At 36.5% G+C, this 20,449-nt stretch overlaps 1 non-coding gene across 1 annotated transcript; it reads right to left on the bottom strand.

Moving 5' to 3' along the window:
- Positions 1-20,130: 20,130 nt before the first annotated feature.
- Positions 20,131-20,238, bottom strand: LOC113194563 (U6 spliceosomal RNA). The gene has a single exon (XR_003302310.1). It is a non-coding gene; the product is annotated as a U6 spliceosomal RNA (small nuclear RNA).
- Between the last annotated feature and the right edge of the window lie 211 nt (positions 20,239-20,449).

Below are 20,449 nucleotides of genomic sequence, written 5' to 3'. Positions count from 1 at the left end.
TTCCGGTGCAGCTGACAGGGGCGCGCTAGCACTTCCGCCCGCCCCGCCCCCGTGCCCTTCTAGCCCGCGCGCGCGGGCCAGGCTGCCCCACATTCCAGGCCTCTGCCCGGTGGGTGCAAAGCGGGCCCAGCGTCTGACTCGCCTGCTAGCTGGGGGATGGGACGGAGGACCCCGGAGGCTCATCAGTGTCCTTTCTTTAAGCAACGATTTTGTTAAGCAAGTAATAACATTTATAGGCTCCCACTAGACAGCAGGCTCTTCAAAAAGTGTATGATTTATATTTATTTCGTCCTCTCAACAACCCATCAAGATGATATTGTTATCGCCATGTTAAGGATAAGGAAACAAGCTTAGAGAGTTTAAACTGCCTGCTCAGGGACTGCCCAGAAACCAAATGAATTCCCTCTATTCCACTCAACTGCCGGGTTGATTGGTCCATGGACAGAAATTAGTGTTAATTATTTCTTTATTCAAATATGCTTCCCTGAAAGAAGGATGTTTAAGCAGCTCCTAATCTGAAAGTGTGGTGCTTCGACTCAACACACCCAAGATGAGTCTCAGCTTGGAGAGTAAGGTGCTTTGGTTTCACAGGCTTCTCACCTCTTAAAGAGTGAGGTGGGCAGGAGAAGGAGGGAACACTAAATCCCATAAGTGAATCCTTCCCCGTAGCCTAACCACTTCTTAAATTATACATACACTATTGGCAAAAAATCATACATGCTACAGATTTAGAAACATAATTTTACAAGTGGAGCAGACTTCAGAAATCATCTGTTGAGCCAAAACCCCCTTTCACTGATGAAAAACAGGTTCAGAGAGGTGAGGTGACTCATTTTAAAACACACAATAAATCAAAGAGTCAGATAGGTTACTAAGTTTGTACAAAGGAAACCTGGTGTTCTAAGAATTAGAATTACTATCCATGACATTGAGAAAGCTATCTCCTTCCTTTGTATCCATATATCTCTGAACCTCTATTACAGCTTATTCTTCATATTTCTGTTTTATTAACTAGTATATTAGTTTTCCAAAATTGCCATACAGATTACCACAAACTGGATGGCTTAAAACCACAGATATTTATTCCCCCAGTTCTAGAAGCCTGAATTCTGCAATCAAGCTATTAGTAGGACCATCCTTTCTCTCAAGGTTCTAAGGAGGAATCCTTCTCTGATTCTTAATTGTTTCTGGGGATTGCCAGCACTTCTTAACTTACAAACTCATTTCTCTGCCTCTGGACTCCATCATCACATATCATTCTCCCTATGTGTCTATGTGCCCAAATTTCCCCTTCTTATAAAGGCACCAGACGTTATATTAAGGGAGACTCTAATAGAGTGTGACTTCATTTAACATTGATTAAAACAAAGAACCTATTTTCAGGAAAGGCTGCATTCACAAGCTTTTTCCCTCCTGAGACTAAAAGACCCAACCAGAACAATTTCAAAGGAGGAAAGATGTATTTAAGGGTTCATGATTTCAGAGGTCAAAATGAGACAGAACATCATGGCAGAAGGGTGTAGCAGAGGGAAGCAGCTCACATGGCACCAGGAAGCAGAGAGAAATAAACTCCACTCTCCAGATATAATATGTATACCCCATAGCCAAGCCCCCAATGAACTACTTCCTCCAGCCACACCCAACCTGCCTTTGGTTACCACTCAGTTAATCCCATCTGGGACTAATTCACTAATTAGGTTAAGGTTGCAAACCAATCATTTCTCCTCCAAAACTTCTTGCATTATCTCACATAAGAGCTTTTCAGAGACACCTAACATCCAAACCACAACACACAGACACCAGGGGTTAGGATATAAACATATCTTAAAGGAGGACAATTCTACCCACTACGTTGGATAATAAAATTTTTAAGAATAAGTCATCAATATTTGTATCCCCTCAGCAATAAACATACTTATTAAACTAAATTTACATTTACCCAATAAACACAAAAGTGTCTTAAAAAGCAGTATCTTGAGCTAGGGGTATAACTCAATGGAAGAGCACTTGGCTAGCATGTGTGAGACAATGGGCTCAACCCCCAACACTTCAGGGGGCAGAAAAAGGAGAATCTTCTCTCTGGCTGAAATTCAGAATTAACAAGGAGCTATAGATGGATAGAAACACAAGATAGTGGGTTGTTGTGTTGAAGGAGGTAACACTAATAGTGAAGAGTATGTGATACCCAATTTCCGCCTCATCCTGTTGGTGATGTTGACCAGGAGAAATGAGCTCCCAGTGTTTTGATGTCAATCAAAAGAAAAAAATTTAGTTTCTGTCTAATCTGTGCACTGTGAAAAATTATGTATAACTGTGAAAATATAGATCTGTCATCACTTCAAGTTCTACTAGCAATTATTTGTCACCTTTATAAAGCTGAAAATACAATGTTTTGACCACTTTTTGATATGCTGCATGTCATAAAGGCTGAGTGAAAACTTAAGCCAAAGTAAAGAGCCCTGAAGATTGTACCATGGAAACCAAGACCAAACAAGTCCAAGGAGTAGAAATGACCCCCAAAGTGGAAGACAGTGGCAAGATCCAGGAACTGGGCAAACATGCAAAAGAAACAAAACAAGATTGAGGCAAAATAGAATGTGTCCTCATGATTCAGGTGAAGCATTCATGGCTTGATGCATGGTACATGAATGAACCAGGCTGGCTCAACAGTAGTGGGTTGGGGCTAATACCAACCTTTGCTATTTTAGCAAGTGACTTTGTCTGTTAGGGGGCTAATACAGAATACCTTAGACTGAGTCATTTATAAACAACAAATTTATTGCTTCTGAAAGCTGGAAAGTCCAAGATCAAGGTACCAACTGATTTAGTGTCTGGTGAAGGGTGCATTCCACATATATGGTTCCTGCTACATATCCTTGTACAGCACAAGGGCAAAAAGGAAAGTAGCTCCCTCTTGCCACTTTAAATGGCACCATCCTATACACAAGGGTGGAACCTTCCTGACCTAATCACTTCCCAAATGCCCCACCTCTTAATACTGGCATATTGTTCATTACACTTCAACATATGGATTTAGAGAGAAACACCAATATTTGACCACAGCAGTAAGCTTTTTAGCAAAAAAACAAACAGATCTGCTGGGGGCATTGTCTATACTCAACTCTTTCTTCATTGCAGCCAGGAAAGCAGATCATCAGCACCATATGGATTTACTTTTTTTCCCTGACTGACAGGTTCTTTTGCTTCCCACACAGGCAAATTCAGACTGGAAAAAAATCTGTAATGTGGGAGGTCTTTATTACTAAAAATTAAGTCCAATAAAATGCAGATGTCCTGACGGTGCCCACAAACAAGCTGTCTTTGTAATAAAGAGCCAACTGGAGAAAATATATTTATACATCTATATTAAAACAACTGGCAGATTTCAAACTGAAGATCTGTTTAAGATCACTACAATTAAGGGAAATACAAGAAAACCAGCCGCTGGAATTTTTTAAGAATGAGGTTGTAAAGCAAAAGTGCTAGGGAATCCACATAATACTAAAAGAATAATCACACAATTAATTAAAATAAAATATTAATTCATGACATTAACAATCTTATTGTTTGCCCTAATAAAACCACTTTTCTTACAAAACTGTCATAAGATATTTTGATGTCCCTAGTCTAGATTTTAATGTTACTGTATTAAATAGTAAAAAAAAAAAGTCTTTATGAATATATACTTTACTAAATTAAAATAGCATGGCATTTTATCTGCATTTCAATTTTTGTCTGACACAATGTTAATATTTTAATGTAAATACTGTAATTTTTAAAAGATCTCTGCAAGAGAAACTTTTGCCTAGGACTCCTTCAAAATTATATTTTTTTATTTGACAATGATATAGTAAGGTCAGGCTTTTAAATCAAGTTAGCCCTTTTTTGCACCATCAACAGAATTAACTGTAGTTAATTCACTTAACCCGAATAGAATATAGTTAAACACACTAAGGTAATCACATTATGCCCCAGAACTTTCTGTCCATTTGTTATCAATCTTTACCTATTTAAAAATAGTGGAATGGTAGACAACTACAAACAACCTAGTATTTGGGATTTATAGGAAAAAAAATATTTTTGTTGTAGTTGTTATTGTTGGCACTGGGGATTGAAACCCAGATCTGCTTTACCACTGAACTACATCTTCAGTCCTTTTTATTTTTTTTTTTGTTGTTGTGAGACAGCATCTCTCAAGGTTTCTGAGGCTGTCCTCCAACTTGTCATCCTCCCGCCTCAGCCTTCTCAATCCCTGGGGTTACAGGCATGTGCCACCATATTCAGTCAAAAAAATTTTTTAGAGGATACAGAAATTTGGCAGTTATTTATCCTTATATCTCTCAACTCCTTTCCTCCCTTTTCAAATTTCTAAGAAATCACAACCAAGGACTATTACATTCTTGCCCTGTTTTTCACTTTCTGTATTTTAGGTTAATACACTATCACATAAACTACAGCATATTTAACTGCACTTTGAGAAATATCCACATTAATGATTATTGTGAACTAAGAATTTTCAAATATTCTGATTTTTCAAAAGATATTAAAATGCTAATTTCCAAAATATTTTTCCAAATGGGCCTATCTGTTGCTCACTTTCAAAACTTATTATTAGGGGCTGGGTTTGTTTACCATATCTACTGACTGTGCTCTTCCCTGGGAGAGATAATGTCTTATCTACAGTCACAACAACTGTATTAGTGTACTTTCGTGGTTACAAGTTATAAAAACACCTAGCTGAAGCGAGTATAAGTGTATTGTATAACTGTGGTAGAAAAGATATTGGGGTAATTCTCAGATCTAAATGAAGAGCTCTGGGAACCAGCTTGGCGCACCAGCTCTCTGTCTCTCTACCTCTCATCTCTATACAGCTTTGTTCATTTTAACTGAAGACACACGTTCTCCCAAGTGGCAGGAAAAAGGCTGCCAGCAACACCAACTTGACATCTGCCCAGCTTGGCAAGCCCAAGAGTAAAGAGGATTTCTCTTCTGATTTCCACATATTAATCCCAGGGAAGAATTATAATTGTCATGTTTGATGTTGGATGTTCTCATCCCTAAATTCAATACTCAGTCCTAGCAAATGGATCAGAGTGACCAGGACCAGAGGGCAGTGGTGAAAGGATGGACCCTGTCACAAGAAGGAAACTAGGAGGAAATTCTCCAAGCAGTCAAAATCATGGTATCATTGTGCACAGTAAGAATAAAGAATGCTATACCAATAAAAAAAAAAAAAAAAAAAAAACTTTATATAAGAATCTAATAAAATTTTTGACAAAATTCTAAAAAAAAAAAAAAAAAAAAAAAAAAAAAAAAAAGAATGCTATACCACACTTACCACTTCTTTTAAAACTTAGACAAGTCTCTTAAGCTATTTAATATTTTTCATTTCCATAAAGGGAGTAGTAAGATATAATGATGCCTTAATTGCAGCTTCTTGGGCTGGGGAGAGGGAGAGGAATTCAGATATTGTGCTAACTTAAAACAGAGCTGAGGACCCCTCCATTAGAATTACTATATAAAACTACTATATAATTGCATTGAGCTAACTCAATTCTAAATCACCTCAGCAGTGAACTTACAGGTTTTCACACAAAACAAACACACGTCACACAATTGTCTTATCCTTCTAGACCTGGCTAACAAGAACATATTTATTCTAAAGCTATAATTAACATGTTTGAAGTCTATATATCAGCATGGAAATGTGAATGATGAAATGGTATATTAAAACTGCAGAATACAAATGTATTTTATTGAGAATGCAGCTATGTTAAAATATGTATAAGAAAAAAAGTTGGGTGAGATTTCTCAAGTGTGATGAAATTGTTGTTATCCAGGGGAAGTGAGATTTCAATTTTCTTTTTTCTATCTTCTGAGCTTTCTGTAATATTTTTTAATTCCACTTTCACCAATTTGGAAAAAAAATGTACATCTTAAGTAGAACTTTTTAAAAGGTGAATAATATGGAGACAGCTCTTCATCCAGGTCTTGTATCATATAGGTCTCATTAATTATATTGCTGAGAGCTACCTTAAACCAGCTTCTCATTCCATGGAAGAGCTTTACTACTACAGTAATAATGAGAGAAGAACATGTGCAGACAAAACAACCTACAAAATACATTACCTTTTAGTTACCTGTCCTTAGTTAAGAATGTCTACAGATGGGCAAGACTCATCTTGATGTATAACTTCTATTGTTGAATACTGAGTAATGTGTCCAAGAGAGAGAAACTGACAAACTTTGTGAGCCAGTTAATTTTAAATCTTATCTGAGTGTCATATTTTACTGTATCACCCTTAAAAAAAGCTGAAGGAATAGCTTACAATGATTAAGGAATCTTAAATTAATTTACACATGTGTGTCACAAACAACTGGTAAAGAGGCCTAAAACACCAGAAATTGGAAAATATTCCTGAGCACTTTGAGACACTTTGAGGATAAAGATCATATGATGAAGACATGATCACCTCTGAGGTAAAGCCAGCACTTTGAAGGTAATACTGAAAACTGTGACCATCATCATTTTTCTTTACCTCCTTTTCAAATCAGAATCTATATAAGAACATGGAATTCATTCACTCATTGGTTCATCCATTCATTAGGTAACTACTGGATCCCACTTTAGAATTCTGGGCCCTCAAGTAGACCCTGGATATACTATAGTGAACAAAATTCAATGTATGTTCTCCAGGAGCTTATAATCTAATCAATAAGATGGACAAGCAAATGAGCCATTTCAATACAGTGTAATACGCTAATGAAATTGTGCCCAAGCCCATTCAATGTCATAGGCAATGTTACTGAAGAAATGGTTTAAGTTGCTGTGTTGTGACAGCTATCACAGTTCTTTGTGTTAAGCAAAATGCCTTTGCCAGGATACCAAATCCTTTCTGAAAATTGCATATCTGAAAAATAACTGCTTGAGCTGGCAGGAAGTACACTTTCAGTGACCCCAAAACTCTTCAGATTTCTTAGCCTTCACAGGGTTTCTGAAAAACCTTGTTTTGGCACATGGTTGAAAATCAGAATCCCTCAGAAGCACAACAAACAACATGCTTCTGGTCATAGCAACTCTTACTTTGCCCTTTCTAGATAAAATGAGAACATCAAACCATTTAACTCTTCAAAATTATCCAAATTAGTCATTTTAAGATGTTGGTCAGTATGAAATATTTTGCTAGCTTCCTTTTTTTTTTTTTTTTTGTATTAGGGATTGAACCCATGATCGTTTAATCACCACTAAGTCACATGGCAGCCCTTTTCAATTTTTTGTTTTGATACAAGGCCTCCCTAAGTTTCTGAGGCTAGTTTTGAACTTGCCAATCCTCCTGCCTCAGCCTCCTGAACCACTGGGATTACAAGCAAGCACCACTGTAACTGGCTTCTTCTTCTTCTTTTTTTTTTTTATTTTCTTTTTTTCTGGCACTAGAAAATGTTCTATTTTCCCTTTTTTTTCTTTTCTTTTTTTTTCTTTTTTCTTTTTTTAAGTGAAGAATGATATTCAGAAATCAAGATCTGGTTGCTAGGTATGCCCAATTCTATAGGGTTCTCATTGCTCCTGGGCCTTCTTAGCAGACAAAGACAGGAAATACATCTTTGTGCACAAACACACAAACACACACATCTACATTTATTTTTTAAACTGTGTGTCTATATGTATGTATATAAAACCATGTGTTTGGGCTGGAGCTGTATGTAAGTGATAAAGCACTTGCCTAGGATATGCAAAGTACTGGGTTAGGTCCCCAATGCAGCAAATAACAAAACAAAGCAAGACAGGAGTTCATGCTGATACCCTCAATTTTAATCCAATACCATAAAGTTCATTCTAACCCTTTACTCATTTGTAACTTCTTTCCCTGACAGTGAGACACCTGGCTCTCATTATCCACAATGTATTTTCTTATTTGTTCAATCATAGTACATACACAAAATAGTTCCAGAATTGCAAACCATCTCCCCATGAGAAACAAATTACCAACTAAAGTACAATATTTATGTGCAGGGTTGTTGGTTTTTTTTTTTTTTGGTCTTATAGTTTATAGTCCCAATAATATTTTCCAAGTTACTCAGGTTAGTGCTTTCCTTTCACACACACCTCAGTGTTATTATGTTGTTCATTTAATACACTTAGGTTCATTCCTCACTCTTCATATTCCATTTGGGGTTTTCCCCACATCCTGGCTTTGTTGTTGATTATACTTATTGGGGAGCAGGTGTGCGTGTCATCACCATGTTCAAGAATCAGAGGTAGACAAAAGATCTGCAGAGAGAAGAGTCACTTTCTTGCTATACATTCTCTCCATGCCATTCCCATTCACTCCCTGTAGAAACCAATCTCTTTATTTCTGTTTTATCCTTCCTGTATTTCTTTGACACAAATGAGTAGATAAATGTTTATTTTTTTTAAATCCCCTTATTTTCTACATGAAGTATTTTATCTTCTTCAATGTCTTCTTTTCTTGCAATTTTTGTTTTTCAGTGTTAACCTGACTATTCTTACATGTTTATTCTTCCACATGAACTTTGTATCAACTTATATAGCTCCATTTTTTAAAAGCTTCTTGGTATTTTTATTGGAATTACATTAAATCTATAAATTGACTTAAAGAAAACTGGCATCTTTATAATGTTGACTCACTCTGTGAAAGAATAGAAGATGTCTTTCTGTTTACTTGAGTCTTCTTTTCTGCCTTTGAGGAGTGTTTTAATTTTTTCACTTCTAGGTTATGCACATTTTTTTTACTCTGTTTATTCCTGAGTATTTAATCTTCTTTATTGCTATTAAAATGGAGTCTTCCCTAAATTTACAGACTGTAACTGGTTATTGTGTGAGTATATAAAGGTTATTTGCTTTTGGCAAGTCACTTAACATTTTAAATGTTAAATAATAACCTTGATGACTAAATCGTGGTGACTGATTAAAAAGGGACATTTAGAGTGGTATTCTGTCTACCACCATAGTTTCTCCTAATCTAGATATATAGTGCATTATGCAGATTTGACTCCTAGGTTTTCAGAGACTCTTTCTCCCAATGTCTATGACAATGAAAATAAAGCCCAAAGACACAGTTTTATTAGGGTGAAGCCCGTAATATTTATAAAAGTATATTTTTTCCATCAAAAATCAAAATCATAACTTAAATAATCAGTCCTTGGGGAAGTGAGAAAGGAGTGCATTCTGTGGAAAGAGAAATATAGACATGTTGAATTTGAGATGGCAGCACAATACAAGTGAAACATTCTGGAGGCATTTTGCCATGCAGAACTTGAGCCAGGAGAGAGATTAGGAAGTGAGAGATGGTTTACAGACTCTAACATTTGCCAGGTGCCATCCTGACTTGTTTACAGACTCTTAACAAGATCAACTTAATCTTCCTGTTGCCAATGTCTCCCAAATTTGTATCATTCCACAGAGGACCACCAGGCTCATCTTGCCAAAATGCTCCTTCTGCTCTCATGCTGTCTGCATATCTGATAGTTCTCTACGCATCTCAAACCTTCCTTACTGTGTTCCCTTTCTGTTGCTATGATAATATACTCAGGAAAATCAACTTAAAAGGAGGGAAGTTTTACTTTGATTCACCATTTCAGAGGTTCCAGTCTACAGTCTCTTGGTTCCATCATTTTGGGGCTTGTGGTGGGTTAAAACATCATGGCAGAGAACTTGAGGAAGAGCAAAGTTGTTTACCTCCTGCTGGCCAGGAAGCAAAAAAGAGAGGGGCTAGAATCCCTACATCCCCCAAAAGAAAACCACCCAATTACCTAACTTTCTTCCACTAGGTCCCACCTCCTAAATGTTTCACGACTTCCCAATAGTGCCACAGCCTACTGACCAAGTCTTCAACACATGGGCCTTAACATTGCAGACCCAAACTATAGCACTATCCCTCTGTATTCCTTGTTAGTTCTTGCTTTTCTTCTTAAATTTTCACTCATTTTGGACCCCCTTTCTCTTTCTCTCTGCCTTTCCAACTCCTTCCCATAGCTATACCAATTAAATAAATAAATAAAGAGCTAGTTCAAGAATGTGCAGATGGGGGTTAGGGATGTAGCTCAGTGGAAGAGCGTTTTACAGTATGTGTGTGGCCCTAGGTTCCATTCACAGTGTGAACAGGGTTGTGGAAGTGGGATCTGCAAGTCAAAGTTCATGCTATCCAAGAAAGAACAAAAGTATGAATATTAATATACCCCCTCTCCTTTTGACAAAACAATAATTTCCATACAAAAGGCAAATTTCTACTTAATTTAACAAGTATTTACTGAACAATCACTAAGTGCCGGGTAGTGTGGTAGATCCTGTAAAAACACAGTGAACAAGACAAACAAGCTTCTTGCCAGACCTTTATCTCTACCCAATTCCTGTTCACAGACTTCCCTCATCTCATCATGCTCCTCTCTCAGGGCTCAAATTGTCTAAGCTAGTGGTGACTGGGCTGTTGGAAGTAGTAACCATCCACCAAGAAAGGATGGTTTGGTTTACTTCATTTTGGTTTGGCTTGTTAGAAGCTTTTCATTTGGGGTTTTGGATTTGGGGGTTGGTTTGTGGTGGTGATGGTGGTGTGTGTGCAAGTGTGTGTGAGATGGAAATGGCAATAGAAGTGGTTTCTTCTTTCCCTGAATTTGCTGGTGGAGGGTAGAGAGGAGGAAGATCATGTATTCTACTTGGAACTTAAAGTTTGACGTGTTTGGTGTGTTTGTTTCATCCACTGTGTGAAGAAAAGAAAGGATTATTGTCCCAGAGCTTGTGAGAAGTGGCCTGGACCAGGATTCGAGCTTTAGGGGTTGTAAGTGTAACAAGTGATCTTTCTCATCATGGGTATGGATAAGATCACCTTTTAAAGTATGGGCTGCTGGCAGATTTACTTTTTAAAGTGCTAATGATACTATATTTTATTCTGGTTTTTGTCCTTGAGGCCATGTTGTAACAGCAACTACTTCAGTCTCTTAGGGCAAAAACCTTTCCAATTCAGCTTTATGTGCCATAAAGAGTTGCACACTATATAGATTCAATAAATATTTGTCAATTGTTCTACTGTGTCAATGTTACATTCTGAGACACATCAATAATTTCCCTAGGGTTAATGAAAGTAATTGTAAACAGTTGGATAGTCTGATGTACCACAGACTGGCTAAACATAGCAATAATAGCTACCATATTCACTAAAATAACAGCTAAGCTGCTGTGCACAATTTGGGATTACAGGCTCATTAAATAATAAAACAGTTCTTTCCCAGCCAAACTGCCCTACTCATTATTCCAAGACAAGCATTGCACATTCCAGCCCCCATGTGTCCAGTGACTACATTTATCCCATCTATTAAGAACTTATCCCCTCTTCTACCTTGGTCACTTCTCTCAAGTAAAGACCTTCCCAAACACCCTGTTTCTACTCATCATTCCCACCCAGGATGCATTACCCTGTTTACTTAATTTTATCTGCCTGACCCACCTGCTCAGCCAGATTGGACAAGAATCATCAAAATATTTTAGTATTTCCCTTGCCTTAACTCAATATGGTAAAATAATTGACACCCCCCGTAAGTCACTGTTGATGATAGAAGGATGGCACCAACAAGTCATATGGTCATGGACTGTTAGAGGTGAAAGGAAACTTTGAGAATTCCGTGATCTTAGCCTAACCCTAATAGACAGTGTACATTTGTCCTTAGATTGACCCCAGAGGTTAAGCAGTAGTTCCCCAACTAGGAGTTCCCAGAAAAAAAAAAAATGTTGAAAGAAAATTCTCCAGAGATGAAGCAAGTCAGAAAAACTAATCTGACCCAACCTGTTCATTTTTTGAAAAATGACTTTATTGTGCTTATTTATTTTTATGTGGTGCTAAGGATCGACCCTATGTCTCACACATGTGAGGCAGGTGCTCAACCACTAAGCTACAACCCCAGTCCCCAACCTGCTTTTTTTAAAGTTAAGAACAATAACTCCAAAGAGCTGAAAGTATTTCCCAAGGTTGCACAACTGGTCAGCAACAGATTTTCTGACCCCTACCTTGAAAATTTTGCAAAATGCCAGAGTATTTAGAGGTTTCTTGGTTATATTACCTATGTAAAAGACACACAAACTTGACAACTTTGGAGATGAGGTTGTAGCTCAGCGGTAGAGCACTTGCCTAGCATGTATGAGGCACTGGGTTTGATCCTCAGCACCACACAAAAATAAATTTAAAGAAAGGTATTGTGTTTATCTACAACTTAAAAAATAATTTTAAACTTAACAACTTTCTACTTTCAATAATAATGTTTTGAGTTCAAAATCTTTTTATATTTGAACTAGACAGTAACTACATAGAAATTGTTCTTTGGATTAACCTAAATAACTTTGCACTTAAAAATGGTCTTTGTGAATCACCAGTGAAGCTCTATTTCAAATGAAATGAAATAGGAGAAAGCTTCCAGAATAAAACTTTTTCCACTACTATATCCTTGCTACCAACTTCCACCAGGGAAAGGGTGCTGTGAATCACTAAATTCTCCACAATATTTCTTTAATGTAGATGTAGCTTCTTTAGAATTGTGAAATTATCATGCTTCATTTTGCCACGAATATTATACATGGAATTCATTGAATTGTCTTAAAATATAGGATGCTTTTAAAATGGTGTATGCTATCACTGTCCCTCAAAAATAGTTATTAAGTAATTGAGCATAGCTAGACTCTTTTGTGTGTCCATAAATGTCTGGGAACAGAAATAATCAGTGATAAAATGAAAAGCTGTTCATTTCAGATCCATTTATGCTTTTTAACATTTCAAAGGTACTCTCAATTTTTAAAAAGCCATTTGATAGAGGAATTAGCTTTCTTACTCTCCTTTCCCCACTTTTAAAATTAACAATAAAAAAGAAATATGAATTTTATTTTTCAGACAATTTATTCAGCCTTGCTATTGTTATATCTCCAGGGGTTAAATTTACATTTTCAAAAAATACTGTGATGTACAAATGTGCATTCCCTATTCAGCCAACATATCATAGATACTATATAATAACATCTGGGAATATTAAACTTTGCCTTTACTGGCAACCCGATTGGCATCTTTAATTTACAGTGCAGATGTTTTATGCTGATGTGTTTTGAAAATATTTGAAGTATTCTCAAGACAATATTCTGAGGTTTCTCCAGTGGTCCACTTTAGTCTTTTGAAGTTCTCTATACAATAGGATACATACATAGATTTTCCAAAACATGCTTCAGTGAGAAAAGAAGAGAAGCTCAATTTGGCGGTTTACAAAGCTTCCTTGAGTCGTCTGTACCTAATTCCCTTTTGGCACTGTTGTTTTGGCAGTCTGTAAGCTTTATGAGACCAGTCTGATAAAACTGTTCCTCTTTCCAATCTGTTTTGTAAAACCTAAATCATTTTAATGCTTTGTATTTATAAAGCACTCATATTTCTAAAGTATAAATATACATTTTTAATTTTATTTCTAAAATGATATTCTGATGTGCATTACCCAGAGGATGATACCCCATGTCAGTAGCTATTGCCTCTGTGTGCAGGAATGGTGGGTGAGGTGGGCGAGTAAAGCAGAGTCTTTCACAGTGCACAAACTGAGCATGGTTCTTTCAATCCAAGCCTCAGCCACCTATTTCCACCACTGGTTCCTTCACTGGCTTTTTTGTTTTTGTTGTTTTGGTTTTGTTGTTGTTGTTGTTGTTGTTGTTTTGGGGGGATTTTTGTGTGTGTATGTTTGTTTGGGTTTTTTTTTTTTTTTTTTTTTTTTGTTTTGTTTTGGTACTGGGGATTGGACCTAGGGGCACTCAACCACTGAGCCACATCCCCAACCCTATTTTGTATTTTATTTAGAGACAGGGTCTCACTGAGTTGCTTAGCGCCTCGCTTTTGTTGAGGCTGGCTTTGAACTCAAGTTTCTCCTGTCTCGGTCTTCTGAGCCCCTGGGATTACAGGCGTGTGCCACCAGGCCCGGCAAGCTTCAAACATCTTTAAAGAGTTTACGTCTCCCCTTTTCCACGTGATATAGTTAGCACATAGACTTTGGAGAAACACTTGGCTATAATTGCCAGCCCCATTACTTATCAGCCATATCATTTTGAAAAAGTCTCTAACTTTCAGCTTTCCTTCCCTTAAAATGGAGACAGTATAGTTGGTAGAGTGCTTGTCTCGCATGCACAAGGTCCTGGATTCCATCCCCTGCACCACAAGAAAAAAGAGAGAGAGAAGGAGACAGTAATACCTTCCTGATTAGGTTGTATGAGAATTAAATAAGGAGGTTTAATGAGTACTTTCCCCAGTGCTGGACTCTGTTAGGGCATACACTTACCATTCTCTGAACTCATTTGTGTTAGCCACTATATTAAAATGTATGCTATGTCAATTCTTTTTTATGTAAAATATGCATGCCATAATGTTTACATTTTAACCATTTTTAAGTACTGTAGTTCATTAAATACATTCACATTGTTGTGCTGCCATCACAATTGTTCATCTCCAGAACTTTCTCATCTTCCTAAACTGAAACACTAGACCCATAAAGCATGAACTTTCCATTTTTCCCTCATCCCAGCCCGGTAACCACCACTCTACTTTCTGTCTCAATGAATGTGATTACCAAGTACTGCACATATGGAATGGTAAAATACTTGTTCATTTTCTTCAATTTATATAAACTAGCTACAATTCAGGACTTAATTATTGATTACCTTGGTTTGGCATTAAATTATTGTTAATTTTGCCATATGTATTAGTGCATTCACGAATGCACCTGTGTCTTCCTATTTTCTGTTGAGATATTAAGCAATGTGATGATGATGATGATGATGTATCATTCTTGTTTCTCCCCAGCCTTCTCCCATGTATCCTCTGAAACAATAATTCCATTGTTAGTAAGTCCTCTCCCCCTTTACCTCTTCACAAAGTCGCCTCACCTCTTGTTTATGTAGCACTTGAGAATTCACATTCTAGCAATCTCCTGCAACCATTCAAAGTAGAGGTTGCTCACTTTCCACCTTTCATATTTAATAGGTGTAATGATAGTATTAGCATTCTAATATTTCTATTTTGAACCTTTATGCAAAAAAAAAAAAACAACTCATCCTTGAGATCTCCCTAAATTGAGATTGGTGAATAAGATTTGCTAAGGGATTGAATGTAGGATGTGAAAAAGAGATATCAATGATGATGTCCATGTTTTAGGATTTGGAAAGGTGAAGTTGCTTTTAACTAAAACAAGAGAGCTGTAAAGGTGGTTGGGAATAGAAGGAAATAACCTGGGAATATGCTTGGACCTATTAGGATTTGAGGTGCTCAGCCAAGTTATGGAACCAGGATAGATGTCCATCAACAAATGAATGCATAAAGAAAATGTGGTATATATACACAAAGGAGTTTTACTCAGTCATAAAGAAGAATGAAATTATGGAATTTGCTCATAAATGGAGGCAATTGGAGAACATCATGCTAAGTGAAACAAGCCAGTCCCAGAAAGTCAAGTGTTTTTCATTTTCTCTCATATGTGAAAGTTAGACCCAAATAAAGAAAAAGAGGGTGGGAGGAATCCCATAAAAATAGGAGATCAGTGGAGTAGAGGGAAAGGGATTGAAAGGAAGGTGAGAGGAATGGGAAAAGGGATGAACAATTGAATGAAACACACCAAATTTTCCTAAGTATGTATATGATATACTACAGTGAATTTTACCTTTAGGTGTATCTATAATGCATTAATTTTTAAAAACTATAAATAAATAGAAGAAAGATCAGTAGAATAAAGGAAAAGGAACAGGAACCCAGGCAGAGAGGAGGGGAAGGGAAAGGAGAAGTATTGAGGACTGAACTGGAGCAAATTATATTCCATGATTGTATAATTACATCAAAATGAACCCCAATATTATGTATAACTATAATTCACTAATAAAAATTTTCTGAAAAAGAAAAAAAAAGAGTTGAGGTGTTCAGAAGCTCATGAGACTTTCAATGTGAGATGGCAGTAGGCAGTCTGGGCACCAGGAGAGAAGTCAAAGAATTTGAAATTCATCAACCTATACATGGTATTTAAAGTGATGAGATTGAATGAGATCCTGTAGAAACAGAACACTCCAATATTTTCAGCTCAACCCAGGAAAACGGAAAGGGAAAGGCCAGGGAAGTAGGAGGAAAGAAAACTGGAATGGCGTCCTGGCCCACAGGAGAAGAAAGTGTTTCAAGGAAGAGGGGCATCACCTGTCAAATGTTGCTGATGGGCCAAGAAAAATAAGAACCGTGAAATGACCACTGGATTTGGAAATCTGCAAACCACTGGTGACCTTAAAGAGAGCAGTTTCAGTGCAGTGTTGGGAATGGAAAAATCAGCCTAAAGCAGATCCAAGACATAATTAGGGAAAGAAAATGAGGGTGGCTAGTGTAAACAAAGTTTTGTGGGAAGGGGACAGAGAGATAAGGTGATAGCTGGCATAAGAGAACAAGCAGGTCAAGAGAGGTTATCTAAGGTAGAATAACAGCATGATTGTATGCTGGCAATGAGCAGCATCCTGGGTTAAAAGGCTTCACACTAGGGTACAAGCACAGGGATTGCCCTTGCTAGAGGCAGAGCAATTTGTTCATTAAGTGCCATGAGAAAAAGTAGTGTGTATGAGCACAGATTCTGGTAGACAAGTAGAAATTTTAGAAACATCTTGTGAAATCTCTCTTCTTTTCTTTCAGTGTTTCCAAAGCCTTCAGCTGAGACTGAGGAAGGGTAAAGAGGTGAAGTTTTAAGGAGAGAAAAGATACAAAATATTCTAGGCATTTACAGTGGCCTTACTCAAAGAGTAGCCTGCAGACCAGTCCAAGTTCATTATTATCTTCTTATGTAACAATGAGTTCAGAAATTAAGAGTAAGCATTGAGAAACCTTTCTAGCCCTCTGACAGAGTAATTTTAGGACTGTTAAATATAGTAATAAAAACTTGGACTTGTGTGTTTTTCTTTAATTTCATGTTTTGTATTAAAATTAAACTCCTATTTCTCACCCTGTACAAAACTCAACTCAAAGTGTATCAAGGACCTGGGTATTAGACCAGAGACTTTGAGCCTATAAGAAGAAAAAGTAGGACCAAATCTCCATCATGTCAGATTTCTCAACAGGACTCCTAAAAGTACAAGAAGCAAAATCAAGGATCAATAAGTGGGATGGTATCAAACTAACTTTTTCACAACAAAAGGAACAATCAAGAACATGAATAGAGAACATACAGAATGGGAGAAATCTTTGCCACCTGCACCTCCTATAGAGCATTAATCTCCAGGATATATGAATAACTCAAAAAACTTAACACACACACACCAAAAAACAACAACAACAACAACAAAAATAACCCAAATAACCCAATCAATAAGTGGACAAAAGAACTAAACAGACACTTCACAGAAGAAGAAATATGATTGGTCAATAAATGTATGAAAAAAAAATATTCTTCATCTCTAGCAATTAGAGAAATGCAAATTAAAACTACACCGAGATTTCATCTCAGTCAGAATGAGATTTATCAAGACTACAGATAACAATAAACAGTGGTGAGGATGTGTAGAAAAATGTACACTCATACATTGCTGGTAGAACTGCAAATTGGTGCAACCACTATGGAAAGCAGTAGTGAGATTCCTCAGAAAATTTGGAATGGAACCACCATTTGACCCTGTTATCCCACTCCTCAGTTTACACCCAAAGGACTTAAAATCAGCATACTATGATGATGCAGCCACATCAATGTTTATAGCAGCTCAATTCACGATAGCTAAGCTATGGAACCAACCTAGGTGCCCTTCAACAGATGAATGGATAAAGAAAATGTGGTACATATACACAATGGAATCTTATTCAGCCATAAATAAGAATGAAATTTTCCAGTAAATGGATGGAACTGGAGACTATCATGCTAAATGAAATTAGTCAATCTCAAAAAACCAAAGGCCGAATGTTCTCTCTGATATGCAGATGTTAATTCACAATAAGTGGTGGTGGGGAGAATAAAAGTTCACTGGATTAAGCAAAGGGAAATGAAAAGAAAGGCTGGGGGATGGGAGCAGGAAAGATAGTAGACTGAATCAGACATAACTTTCCTATGTTCATGTATGAATGCACATCCAGTGTAACTCCATATCATGTACAATCACAAAAATGGGAAGTTATGCTCCATATATGTTTGATATGCCAAAATACATTCTACTGCCATGTATAACTAAAAAGAACAAATAAAAAATTTTAAAAGAAAAGCAAGAAGTTCAAAGTATGTATCACCAAAACGTGTGCTGATACTATATGTCATTTATGGAAATAGAGAAACATGGATTACAGTAAGAGAAAGACCACAGTGGGTAATATTAAATGACAAAAGTTGAAAGAAGTTTACTAACTTTAAAATAATAGTTGACTATTGTCATTTATAACTTATGAGATCAAATAAAAAATAAAATAATAGTTGACTCTGGAGAGAAAGATGGAGCAAAAGATTGCTTGTGTTTCCGTTGAATCTCTAAATTTTTTATTGTTTTAAAAACATACATATGTGTGTGGATATATATGAAGTCAATATATAAATATATATAAATATAAATAAATATGTAAACATTTGTAAATTGTGGCAGCAAGTGCAGTTTTAATTATTCTGTCACTCTCTATATTTGCATGTTTGAAATGTTTGAGAATTTTCAAAAATATGCAAACTAAAACATAATGATTGGGAACAATGAAGGAGTCTTGTATAGTGTCTACAAATCAATACCTTTTGATTTATTAATTTGTATCTTTACAGAGAAATGGTATGGTTAAATTATAGTGAAAAACAAATAAAACCAATTATTCCAAAGTTTTAAAAATTAAAATAAAAAAGACTGGGGATGTGACTCACTGGAAAATGCCTCTGGGTTCAATCTCCAGTACTGAAAAAGGCAGGGGTTGGGGAGCATTTTTTAAATGATGAATTGATGGATGGATAGAGAAATTGTTAGATAAATATGTAATAAAACAATGACAGAATTTAAGTGGTAGATATATAAGTGGTCACTGTAAAACTTTTTATTTTAAACTGTTGAAACTTATCTCATAATAAATATTGGAAGATTTGTTGCTTTACATTTTTTTTGTGATCATTCATTTTCCCTTCCCAGCCAGTTTGTTAGCTCCAGAAGGACAGAAATAATTATATCTGGAAAGTTATCTAGTCCATATTTCCTGTTTCACAGATGAGAAAACTGAGTCCTAAAGAAGCTAAGTGACTTTATCACAAGCAGATGACCAATCAGGGTAATATTTGACTCCATACTTAGTTTTTTCCTACTCCACTAGAGGCAACTTACCACTAGAGATTTCATGGAAGGGCATCTGAAAAGACCATAAACCCCAAAAATTCAATATAAAATTTTGAGTATATGTTCAAATGTGCATTATCTTTTCTTTGGTACTAGGGGTTGAACCCAGGGAAGCTTTACCACCAAGCTACATTTACTTTGAGACAGGATCTTGCTAAGTTGCCCCAGGCTGGCCTTGGACCTGTGATCCTCCTGTCTCAGTCTCCTAAATAACTGAGATCACAGGCATGCTTCACCATGCCTGTATTAGTGTTTTCATTTTTTAATTTCCAAGCAAAACATTTTATTATGTAACATCCTTTAGGTTCAGGATATGAGCCATCCTGCCTTTGGGGACAGGGTAAGCATACAGGTTGCCTATGAGGATAGAGTAAGGCTTGTATGCCCTGGCCTCATCCTCTGATCTATCACTAGTTGGAGGAAAAACAGGCTCTTGACCTCAGATTTTTTTTTAATCTATAAATTAAATACCTCCTAAGGCATCCCACAAGTTTTCATTAGTATTAAGTAAATCAGTATTTTAAATAATTTACAGAATATGATACATTTAAATATTTGTTCAAGTCAAGGAAAACATATACGCACACACAAATGTATAGTTTGTATAATTTGTGACCAAGGATATTCTAAATGATCAAAATGAGTAATTTGTCAGGTCTTTTCTAACACTGGGGAAAATACTCTGTGTCTCAGCACTTTACAGAGTGACACTTCCATGTACCTGTGCTTGAGTTTAACATCCCTCTTTTTTCTTATTTCCCAATTTAGTCAGTGACTACCTTGGTGCCCTCCATTTCCTCCTCCTCTTAAAAGTGGAACACTTCATGAATTTGCTTGTTACCCTTGCACAAGAACCATGTTAAACTTCCCTGCATCTTTCCAATTTTAATAATATGTGCTGGTAAAGCAAGCACGACTTTGGTCTTTTAAAGGCCATATTTGTTGAGAAAATAACACAAAAGCATATAAACACTAACTCCCCATGTTTCTCATGAACCCCCGCCCCCAAATATATACTAAAGCAAGACTGTCTGTAAATCCACTTGGGCTGTCAAAAGAAAAAAGAAGAAAAGAAGAATTATGCAGGAAGTAGAAAAGTCAATGAGACAAATTAGAGGAAATAAA

Source organism: Urocitellus parryii, chromosome 1 (genome assembly GCF_045843805.1).
Source record: "Urocitellus parryii isolate mUroPar1 chromosome 1, mUroPar1.hap1, whole genome shotgun sequence".
In the NCBI taxonomy this organism is placed as follows: domain Eukaryota; kingdom Metazoa; phylum Chordata; class Mammalia; order Rodentia; family Sciuridae; genus Urocitellus; species Urocitellus parryii.
Note: the sequence above shows the minus strand (reverse complement) of the source record. Positions and strands in the feature narration are given on the sequence as shown.